This window comes from Parasteatoda tepidariorum, chromosome 5 (genome assembly GCF_043381705.1).
Source record: "Parasteatoda tepidariorum isolate YZ-2023 chromosome 5, CAS_Ptep_4.0, whole genome shotgun sequence".
NCBI lineage: Eukaryota > Metazoa > Arthropoda > Arachnida > Araneae > Theridiidae > Parasteatoda > Parasteatoda tepidariorum.
In genome coordinates this window covers 23,757,510-23,768,632 of record NC_092208.1, presented here as the reverse complement: position 1 = coordinate 23,768,632, position 11,123 = coordinate 23,757,510, and the positions used below count along the sequence as shown (strand labels likewise).

Genomic DNA, 11,123 nt, shown 5'->3' with positions numbered 1-11,123 from the left:
CTGATCTATCAACCCATGTAAGGGTTATTCATAATTCCCTCCGGGGTTTCGAAGCGTTATAGTAAAAAAACGAAGACGAATATGGCAAAAAAGAACATATGAAATTATTCTGAAAGTATTCAAGTTTTAATTTAAGCAGTTGCCGGTAGATGGCAGTAACATGTACCACTGAAGTCAGTTGTAGTAAAGAAAAAAGGTGTTTACAGGCGAAGGGAATTATGAATGACCCTGTATTTATAAAGACGTAAGTCTGTATGTAAAGATGTACTCAAATAACGTGAGAGCAAAAACACAGTTTTGGATCGTGTTTTTCTTTTTTCCCCCTACAGCTTGCAAATTTTTGTTATCCTCCATTCTATTCCATTGATTTCACCACTTGAACTTTCTGACGTCGAGTAATTCACTAACAGTATCAAAAATAAGAAAATTCATTGTTGAAATTCATTATTGCGAATCAAATTTCCGTTAATATCTGTTGAACAGGTTTACCAACTGTCGCGGTTTTTTATCTATCAGATTGTTAATTTTGTTTTGATCATTTGTGGCATATTTCATCCCCTATGTCCAATTTTTCATATGCAATATTAAAAAAAACTTGTTTTTTATTAATAATATTATTGTTTTAACGTACTCTAACATAGTTACAAAAGTAAAAAATTAAAAAGTGCATTTTATTTGAAAAAAGAAAAAAAAAAGAAACCTTGCAGTTTCTGAAACATTAGTTCCATTGACTAGTGTTTGGTTTTATTACATTTAGCTTAAAATTTGTAAGAAAAGAGCTTAAAATTGCAAAAACTTTCAAACAAATTGGAATTTTGGCGAAAGATCGTGTTAAAATCCTCAAACAAAACAATCCTTTCATCACGTCCAATTTCAACTCCTTAGTTGCATTTCTGCAGATTGTAAACAGTCTACGTGTAATTTTTATTACACGTTTAACAAATAATAATTCTCGAAATATCAATCGAATGTTAATTTCTTTTATGCCATATTACTACTTGTGCATTTCTTACGCACCTACGTTATCTAAAGTTTCGATGTCTTATAGATTTTTGCAGCAAAACGAAATGTAATATAAAGTTGAACAAACAAAACAACACCGAGTCTTACAATTTTTTACTATAATAGGAGTCTCCGCTTTAATAGCCCCCGTTATTGTTTTCATTAATCATCGTTTCTTTTTCCTATAAGTCGATATTTTTCCCAAGTAAAGAAACGATAATTTTCTTCTATAAAATTTATAGTTATTATATTTTTATGTCATTATGTCAATCATTACGATAAGGAAGATAACGGGGATTCGTCTAAAATGAAAATAATTAGGAAGAAGTTTGAAGTTAGGAAAGAGGTTAGGACTAAGTTGAGCTTTAGCCGCCATATTGAATTTATGGAAGTGGAAAAAATTCGAAAGGTGAGTGCTTTTATTTGTAGATATATGAGATGCTGTTTCCCGTGTATTTTTTGTGCTGAATTAATGAATGAATTCCAAAATGAATTCAATATTAACACCAAAATCAAGTTGCTCTAAAGTTATAAAGGATTTAGTAAGTATGAGGTACAAAAAGTATAATTTTTTAGTTATACCTATTTTCACATCTGAAATACAGTAAATATCTAAATAAATGAAATAAGATTTCCCATAAAAATTTGTACTCTGAATTAAATTAGACCAAAATAGAGTAGGTAGGTTTAACAGTTTAAATGTTCCAAAAGTTTTTATCCATAAAAGTACAGTTTTGTAGACTTACATATTTGACATTACTATATAATTGAAGGAAGTATTGAATCCTATGTATTGTCTTACGAATGTAACCAAAACCAAGTAGATAGAACTATTAGTTCAGAAGTTATGAGAGTATCAAGTATTAAAAAAATTATTTTTCATTTATAATTGTTTAGATATAAGACCCTTAGAACTTTTAAATTTATAAGCATTAATAATTCTTACGAAATAATATACTGTCTGTCTAGATACTAATTTGAAACGCTTAAATAGGTATAATAAAAAATTGTACTTTATAATGTTTCCTAATTACTAAATCCCTGATTAGTTCTTAAATTATAAGTCTATTAACTTGATATTGGTGTCATTCGATTAAGCATAAAAAATAAGCATGAAATAGTGCCTAACTAGTCTATTTAGTGAAGTTTAAGTTTTCTGCCTTTTTGCACCCACTCCCCTTCAATAAATTAAAGATGGTGGCTTAAGCTGATCTTGGAGGAAGGGCGAATTTCTGACATTCATATTGGGCTTGAACTACAATTTTTAGGATAATTTCCAGCTTTCCACTAATTATTATTCATTTGTAACACAGGAACTATCCTAAAAAGAAGGTCACCATTTATTATTTAATTAATAAATTATAAGAATTTAAACTATCGTAAGTTATCAATTGAATTTATCTCATTTGGTACTTTCCGGACTTAGTTCTCAAATCTGCAGCAAACTGCAGCATTATGTTAAGATAAAATCTTGAATATTTTTAAATTTCCACGTAGCTTTCTTCTTAAATTAGAAAATAAAACATTAGAACGAACATATTAACACATATCTTGAAAACAGCTAAGACTCTAAAATTTTAAAAGACAATTTTATATGTCAATAATTGTGTAGAAAATTTAAAAAAAAAAAAGCACTAAATTTCTTAATGCTTGACTTAACTAGCACAAACAAAAAACACAAAATACAATCACTGAAAACATTTATTTACAAATGAAGTTCTATTTACATAAATAAAAATAACACGAAAGTTGATAATGACGATCGATTCGGAACTCTATGCAATGGTAAGAATAACCAGCTTGTAGCTCACATTTACAACACAATAACAAAAGATAATCACATTTTTATGCTTGCTAGTAACAAAAGACCATGGCAAAGCTTCAGCTGCTGGTTAGCCGTATGCGGTGGTGGATGGTTGGGGGAAATCACCGATTAATTTGACTCTTCCTTGGCAGCATCTGTTGACACCTCTGCAACATTCTTTGTGATCTTGATCATTACCAGGACATGTCAAGCACCGAAGCTGCAGAGCAACTCTACTCTGAGCGTTGGATCTCTGAGCGATGGCTATTAGAAGGCCAAAAACGAAGCAGGCCAATAAATAGAGCCTCATATTTTAATATTCTTTCGATGAACTGCAAACAAAAAGAAAAAAGAAATAGATATTATTGTTAAGTTTTACAACTGACAAAAGAAGCTATAGATATCCTGACATGTTTAGTATTTTTAAAAAAAATCTTTTCTAATGTAATTTTTAATGCTGATTTTAAATCTGAAAAACGTTTTGCTCTATTACGTCAAGTTTTTAAGATATTGACAAAAATTAATTTTCATGGAACACCGTTTAATTTTTATAGAATATTGTTTACATTTTAATTGGCAATTTGACTATTTGAAATTAAGTATTTTTAGTTAAAAACTGATTAAATTTAATTAATTTTAATGAAATATTGCTTAAGTTTAAATAATTTTAATGAAATTTGCTTGTATTGGATACAATAACTACACATTTTAGCCACAGACATTAGGAAAAGCGAGTTTCTTTTGCTATAAGTGACACTTAATACTAGAAATATAGAAAAAATGTTTTTCAGAAAAAAAGTTCTTAAAGAAAAGGTAAAGAAAAAGAGCATTGGAAAAAGGCATCGGAAAAAAGCACTATTTCTACGATTACAAGAATTTAATGATTGATATGATTCAGGATGCTACACATAAATTCAATATAATTAAATGTTTATTCGAATATAAATACTTTTTTAAAGACTGATTAATATGCAAAAGTTTAGTTTAAAGCTTGCGGAAACGAACTTTCAATGCATATGCTAATTTTTCCTAGTTGTACACAATGCAATTATATAATACTCTTAATATATGTATTATTATTCCAAAAAAATGTATCAATTAATAATAGCTTGTCAGGAGGTTAACTTTGTGATAAGTTGAAAATATTGGCAAAAATTTTGAAATGCTCCATTTCTGTACCATATTTTTTTTTAAAAAAAAATCTCTTGTTGATTAATTATTATCACAGCACAATTAGTATAATTATGGAAATTCAGTAAAATTATGGAGCTGCTTAAAAGTCTTAAAAATTTTATTAAATTTATTAAATTCAAAATTAGGTAAATTTCCGTCCATGAACTTTAAATTAATTCTTGTACTTTAGTTAATTTTACTACAAAATATCTAAATTTGTTAGAATTAGCACTTAATTACTCTAAATCCGTACTTTTTTCGCTTAACGGTCCAAATCAAATTGGATGTAAATACATATAATTGTTAAAGTTCTGTATTTTTACTCCTTTCTTTTTCCAAAGGCTTATTTTTTATTTATTTATTTATTTATTTTGCATTCTTTTCGGTGATTTTTCCAGAAGTGTTTTTTAGATTCTATTCGGTGTTTTTTTCCGATGATCTTTTTTCTGATTACTGTTTGCTCAGTATGCGCGCTACGCAGCACTTGCGTGCTGATTTCAAAATAAGTAAGAGTAACTATTTGTTTCGCTTTCAAAACAGATGTGGTACTTCTAATTTCCTATCTACAACATCTGGTATTATTGTGTATTGTAATCATTCATTCACTTTCAATGTAAATAGCTATTAAAATGCATAAATTGAAAATAAATTAAGGATTTTCATTGATTTTCAATATATATTCACTTTACTCCGTTCACTCAGTACAAATAACTGTTACTTAGACAATTAAAAAAATTATATCTTATGAACTATGCATTTATATTTCAATTGCGGCTAGAGGTTTAACCTCGATTGACGAATTATTTTTAATAAATACTTATCTGAAACTTTTATTTTTTAATGAGAGAAACAGAGAAGAAATGTTTTGTTTCTTTATTTTCTTATTAAACTGCTAGATAATTTATATAAAAACGCTTCTTGAATAAATACCTTTATTTTTATGTAATTTTGAATTAATTTAATCAGCTTTTTTTAAAAATTAATCGGCTTAATTATGAAGACAATAACATACAATCTTTTACAGAGAAAAAAAACTATAAATAATAATTAAACAAATAGATCTTAATAATTAAATTTTCAATAAATTTAGATACAAAAAAGTAATGAATAATAAGAGTCATCCGTCTTGTACATGTTAAAAATTCCGGAACAAATTTCGGTATAAAGTTCCGACACTTTAGGTTCATCATCCGTAAAACCCATTTTAGCATAAAATCTATTTTTACCAAAAAATTACGATTCATCAGATTTTTGTTCCGCAACATGCTCCGGTTGAAAATGGATTTCACATTAAAAAGTACCGGTACTTTTTACCGTAGTTTTTATCAGTGTACTTAACAATGGTATAAATGTAACTATGAAAAACGTGAATCAGTAACTATGAAACTTGTTATAACAGAGTGCCATCATATATATTGTAAAAAGCTAATTGTTGTCTCATCTTTTCGAACATTCCGTTTTGTTTGGACGGAAAAATCCCATCAAATGATTTTTAATTTACAAAGAAGATCTATCTATGTTTTATCATCAACATAAAATTAATGAAAATTATTACGATATTTACCAGTAAATTATTTATTTATCTCTCATTTACCAGCATTTATAAATATAACTTTGAAGTATTTAGTCAAATATGTTCCGCTTAATAGTTTTGTTATATGGAGAATTTTGTTATGCGTTATTCATATTAGAAAAATATGACAATAACTTTTCTTTATTTCAATTTTCTAAAATCTCTCAGATTTCAAAATGTCAGATAATTAGAATCCTGATGTAACGGCACACATTCTATAGTATACTCTAAACTTATGTTCAGCTTCAAAAATAAATTTTTAGCAAAGAAAATCCAAAATCACATTAAAATAAAGCATCTATATTTAAATGAAAAAATTTCCATGTGAACATATACTTTTTTTATCGAGTAATTAATGTTTTGTTCCTAACTTTTGAATAAAACCAAACAAATTTCACTGTTCAATAAATTAAACAACGTAGAAAAATGCTTACTTATTCTTCAAAATTCAATAATTAAAAACATACATATGTGCCATACTCGTTTTCCAGGAGAATTTTATTTTTATATTTAAATCGGAAGCAAAATACAATCTTAGGTATTTCATTCTTGAATTAATTAATTTGATTTTAAATTATTTGGGCAACTATTTCTTAAATAAACAATTAAAAGCATCCATACCGAAAACTTGGAAATCATACGACGTGACTTTTAAGTGTTGATGAAGCTCATAAAAAGTTTCTGTTCTTAATTATCAATGTAATTGTAATTTATCTACCAGTAAGCAAAATGTTTCTCAAAAAACACAAATATTAGGATTTTCATTTGGGAAAAGGAAGTTCGCGTGGACAGCAGGAATACCTACGTTATTTACTATTCAAAATGTCTAAGTAAATTCATTTAAGTTTTAGTAATGGCTATAAATGAATATGCTTGCGTCATATTTATATTTTGCCACAATTAACAGAGCAATAATTAAGTTCAAAAAGACAAACGAGTCTGCGGGGCTAGACTAACACTTAATCAAGGACATGTCAATATCAAGCTTTCTAAGTTAATTATGAGATTTATTACTAACACATCACCTATCAATGTATTTATTTGCTAAATTAGACAGAATTTAGTAGGATATATAATTTATTTATAAATTCTTTCCGCATTTTAGGGTGTTATTTATTAAAATCTATTCATTTTTGTGCAGAGGAAAAAATAAAAAAAAAATATGCAGAATTAACACATTTTAAGCATTTTTTGTTTATTCAAAATGTTTATTATGTGGAATTTTGTTATTTTTAATAGCAGTCGCAAAACATATCTCACAGGAACTTAATATTAATTTGCCAAACTACTTTTTAAAATATGAACCTGACTAGACTAAATTCATCAAGTGATTATTTTTTATGCTAAATAAATATTAAAAAAAATAAATCTCCAATGTAGAAAATGGTTTTTAAAATAGCTTTTTTTTGTTTAGTTAAAATAAATTTCGGTTATTAAATAAAAATAATAATTTATTATACTTTAACAATTAATGAAAACCTACATTGTTTCATTCAGATCAGATTGCATTCAGATTGCGGTTAGATCAATTATTCAACATTGCATTTCGTGGTTACAATCAGTTTCATATTAATTTTGTTTGCTTTTAAATAACAATAAGTTAAATAATTATTTTTATGACTTATCTATACTATCCTCATATCATGAGGTAGTTTAGATTGGACTAAGAAAGTATGCATTCAAATTAACTTGTTAACAATGTTATCATCAAAAATGAAGATAAACATTAATTAAAAATTTTTTTATAAAAAAAGTACTAGAGAAGAACAAAATGATGTTTGGTAAGATTTTTTGGCGAAGTTATAAAAAGTATCCTCAGTAGTTCACATTCTTCTATTCTTTTTTCATTATTATTTGCAATATTATTAACTCTGAATAGCTGGTCTACATCGCGATATAATGTGATCATATATGGCAGTACTTTTACTTTCGTTACTTGTACCGCCGGTACAAGTAAAAAGTACGTACTTTTACTTGTACTTCGTTACTTTTTAAATTTAGTACTTTTACTTGTACTTTCGTTACTTTTATAGGGAAAAAGTACAAGTATTTGTAACGGAAACATCGAATGAAATCGTTACTTTTTTCTGAAACTCGTTAAGCTTTCTAAAAAAAAAAGACATTAAATTTAAAAATAAATGCTTATGCTTTTTTAATTTATAAAATTAATGTGCAATATTATGTTAAAATTAATGTGCATTCACAGCTAACTTCGTGTTTAAATACTTTCTGTTTCAACTTATACTGCACATTCAATTATTTTCTACTAGCTCAAAGATCACAAAGCTATCTGAAACCCCGTGTTTGCTTTGCTTATGTTTGTGCTTTTAAAACGCGTTTCTAAAGAGTAAAATAATTTTAAATCAATGGTAATTTAAATAAATAAAAATAATAAATTAAAATTAAAATCAATAGATAAAATTTCTTTTTCGTGCAAATCCATAAAAAGTTTGATATTAAAATTATATTTGATTTTAAAATTATATTATACGATTATATTATAAAATTATATTATAATATTCTTCCGAATTTAAAAATAAATTAATGTCCATAACTTTCAAAATTAAAAATAATTAAATAAATAACAACAATTTTGCAAAAACATTAAAGAACATAAGAATATTATTCAATAAAATTTTAGGTTACTTTGAATTTTCGATTTCCTAGAAATGTACTTTTAAGTCGTAAATTTTTTTGTTTAGTACTTGTACTTTTACTTGTACTTTTTACTCATTACTTTTTAAAATAAGAACTTTTTATTCGTTACTTTTTTTAAAAATACTTGTACTTTTACTCGCTACTTATTAAAAGTAACGTTGCCATATATGAATGTGATAGCTTTGATGAGATCCTGAAAATATAAACAATGGTTGTTTTAGTTTCGCCGATCCTACGCTCTGATTTTAACGCGTCGCAGTAAGCTATTTTTAAAATAACCATCTCATTTTAATTCTAGCTATTATGCTCTCTTTTCGTAGAAATAAGGAAAACCTAGTAAAAATTACCAAAAAGAAAAGTAAATTAGTTTCTAGTTTTAGTTAATCTCATTTTAAAAGAAGAAAAATTCAGAGAAGAAACCTACCTGGACAAGTGTTGAAAGCGGATTGCGTGGTTTATTACACCTTTAAAAGCGGAAATCGCATCTCTTTTATATCGAATTTTCCTGCTGACCCAGTCAAGGTGTTGAACCTATTGACTTAACTACTTTCGCCTCATCTTAGAGTGTTGCTCAAATCCTACTTTCACTTTTCTCCACCTCAAGTCTTCCCCCACTTTTGTTTTCGTTTTTCTTTTCTTTTCGAACAATGTAGTATTGTTAGCCGCTGGAAGTATTTGCAATTAACTGTAAAACGGAACTGTAGAATATAATTATTTATACTGATCGCTGTGGATGTGATTCTGATCCTCTGTTATTGTTCCTGATACTGAGAATTGTCGCATTTCCGCGTCATTTGATTTATTAAATCGTTGGGAGAAGCACAAGAGATTTTTACATTATGCTAAATAGAACTGAAACTATTGCTGCACTGTTATTTATCCCACAAAAAAATTTCATTATGTAATTTTTCTTTTCTTATAATTTAAGAATGAAAAATAATAGTGTTTGTTTCATTCAAAATGTTTTTTGAGAGTTTCATTTCTGAAATGGTTCAGAAAGGAAAAGCTTTAATAATCGTTTGCATGAAAGAAAATGGCTTTTATTCTAAATTAAATATTTGTTTTTAAATGAAATTCGAAGTGTTGGAAAGACGAGAGACCTCAGTTCAAGTTTAAAATGAAAAAAATAAAAAATAATTTTAAGTTTAATAAGTAATATTTTTATAAACCCAGTAAATAAAAATCACATGTAATGAAGCATTACCCAGAAACTCTAAAAAATGGCAAAAGCACTAATTTAATATTTTACAAAAATTAAGCAGAATTGTTCCTTTAGTTTATAATTTGAGCAGAACTGAGAGTAAATTTTAACATGCTTCTAATATTTGTAGAAGATATGAATTCCAAGTTTGTCATGACATTTATATTATGTATATTATTATGTATATTATGTTATATCTTTGTTATTGTATTCTATTCTCTTTTGACATTTCTCAGACAACTTTCTCTTTGATGCATCACTCTTTTTAGATTGTATTCTATTCTCTTTTGACTTTCTTTGACTTTGTATATTCTTTGATACGTTTCTCTATCAATGTTGTTTTCGATTCTATTTTACGCAATCAATATCATTTGCAAAACATTCTTAAAAAAACAGTAATTTTTCATGCACATATAAAATAAAATTTCGCTAAAAACATTTTCATGGAAAATTAAATTAAAGAGAAGTTTTGCTTTATGAACAGATTAGATTTTTGAAACCTCTTTATACCTTATTTATTTATTCACAAATGTTTTATGTTACCATGTTATTATCATTAGTAATGGGGCATTCTCCATACCCTACTTTTTAAAAATTTAGAGAAAAAAATAAAAGTATTAAAAATTTAGTATAACTAAAAAATTATTTGCGAAAATTATTTGCAGCGCAGGGGCAAGCAGTCATGACTCCTAATTTAGCCTACATTTCAAGTATTTTTAAAAAATCTTTTCAAATATTCCAAAAGGCACTGATATCCTAAAACTATTTCGTTTTTTTTTCTATTCTTGGGTAAACATACTGAAGCTAATTTGCTGTTATACCTTTCAGAGGTAGTAAGAGGAAAAAGTCTCAAATTGCTCAATGATTTAATAAATAGTAGTTAAAACAAATCATGAATACAGAGTATGACCCAAATATTGCAACACTTATTGGAACGTGTATAAAACTAACACTCATAGATTGCATACATAATGAGTACAAGATTAAAATGATAGATCTATTCCAGGGGTAACAGACTGAAGTTCACTAAAGAGATGTGTTTTAATCTAATATTTCGCTTAAATACTAGAAATTTTATATTTTATTAGTTAATGTATTATTATAATTATGCATTAGTTTAATATATTATCATAATTATGTATTAGTTTAATGCATTATTACAATAGAATTAATTTTCATTTAACTTTAATTATTAATTTGGGAGCCGTGAACATTTTTCTGACATGAATTTAAAGGATTGAATTTCAGTACGAAAAGTAATTTTTTACCTTTTTTTCTGAAATAGTTAGTTTAGTTTTCTAAAATAATTTAGTGAAGGATTTTTATTTTATTAAATTTTTTAAGAATTTGTTTGATGAAAGATATCATACAGTATTTCATGTATGACTTTTGATGCTGTATGAACTATAAGTTTTTTTCTAAAATAGTTAGTTTAGAAAAAAAATTAGGAGCTAAAGTTCCCGCTATGGGAACAACTATTCTTTATTTTTCTTGCTTCCTAAAACTAATTTCATCAATGTATAAATTCTATTAATGTATCCTTAAATATAAATTATGATGATCTTGCATTAATTTTCAAGAGAATGAAAAATAGTTATGAAGTATTCACATTTTTAAATAAAAATAGGCATAATGAGAGAATTGCGACTTTTTTCCATTCATATTTTCGAACACAATCCTTAAAAATAATGTTCCTTTTAATTGGGTGTAAT

General features: G+C 26.5%; 1 long non-coding RNA gene across 1 annotated transcript; it reads right to left on the bottom strand.

Annotated features, from left to right (window-relative positions):
* Positions 1-2,685: 2,685 nt before the first annotated feature.
* Positions 2,686-8,814, bottom strand: LOC107451290 (uncharacterized). Its single transcript, XR_001585051.3, has 2 exons — positions 8,635-8,814; positions 2,686-3,138 (listed from the first exon to the last, which is right to left on the bottom strand). It is a non-coding gene; the product is annotated as an uncharacterized lncRNA (long non-coding RNA).
* Between the last annotated feature and the right edge of the window lie 2,309 nt (positions 8,815-11,123).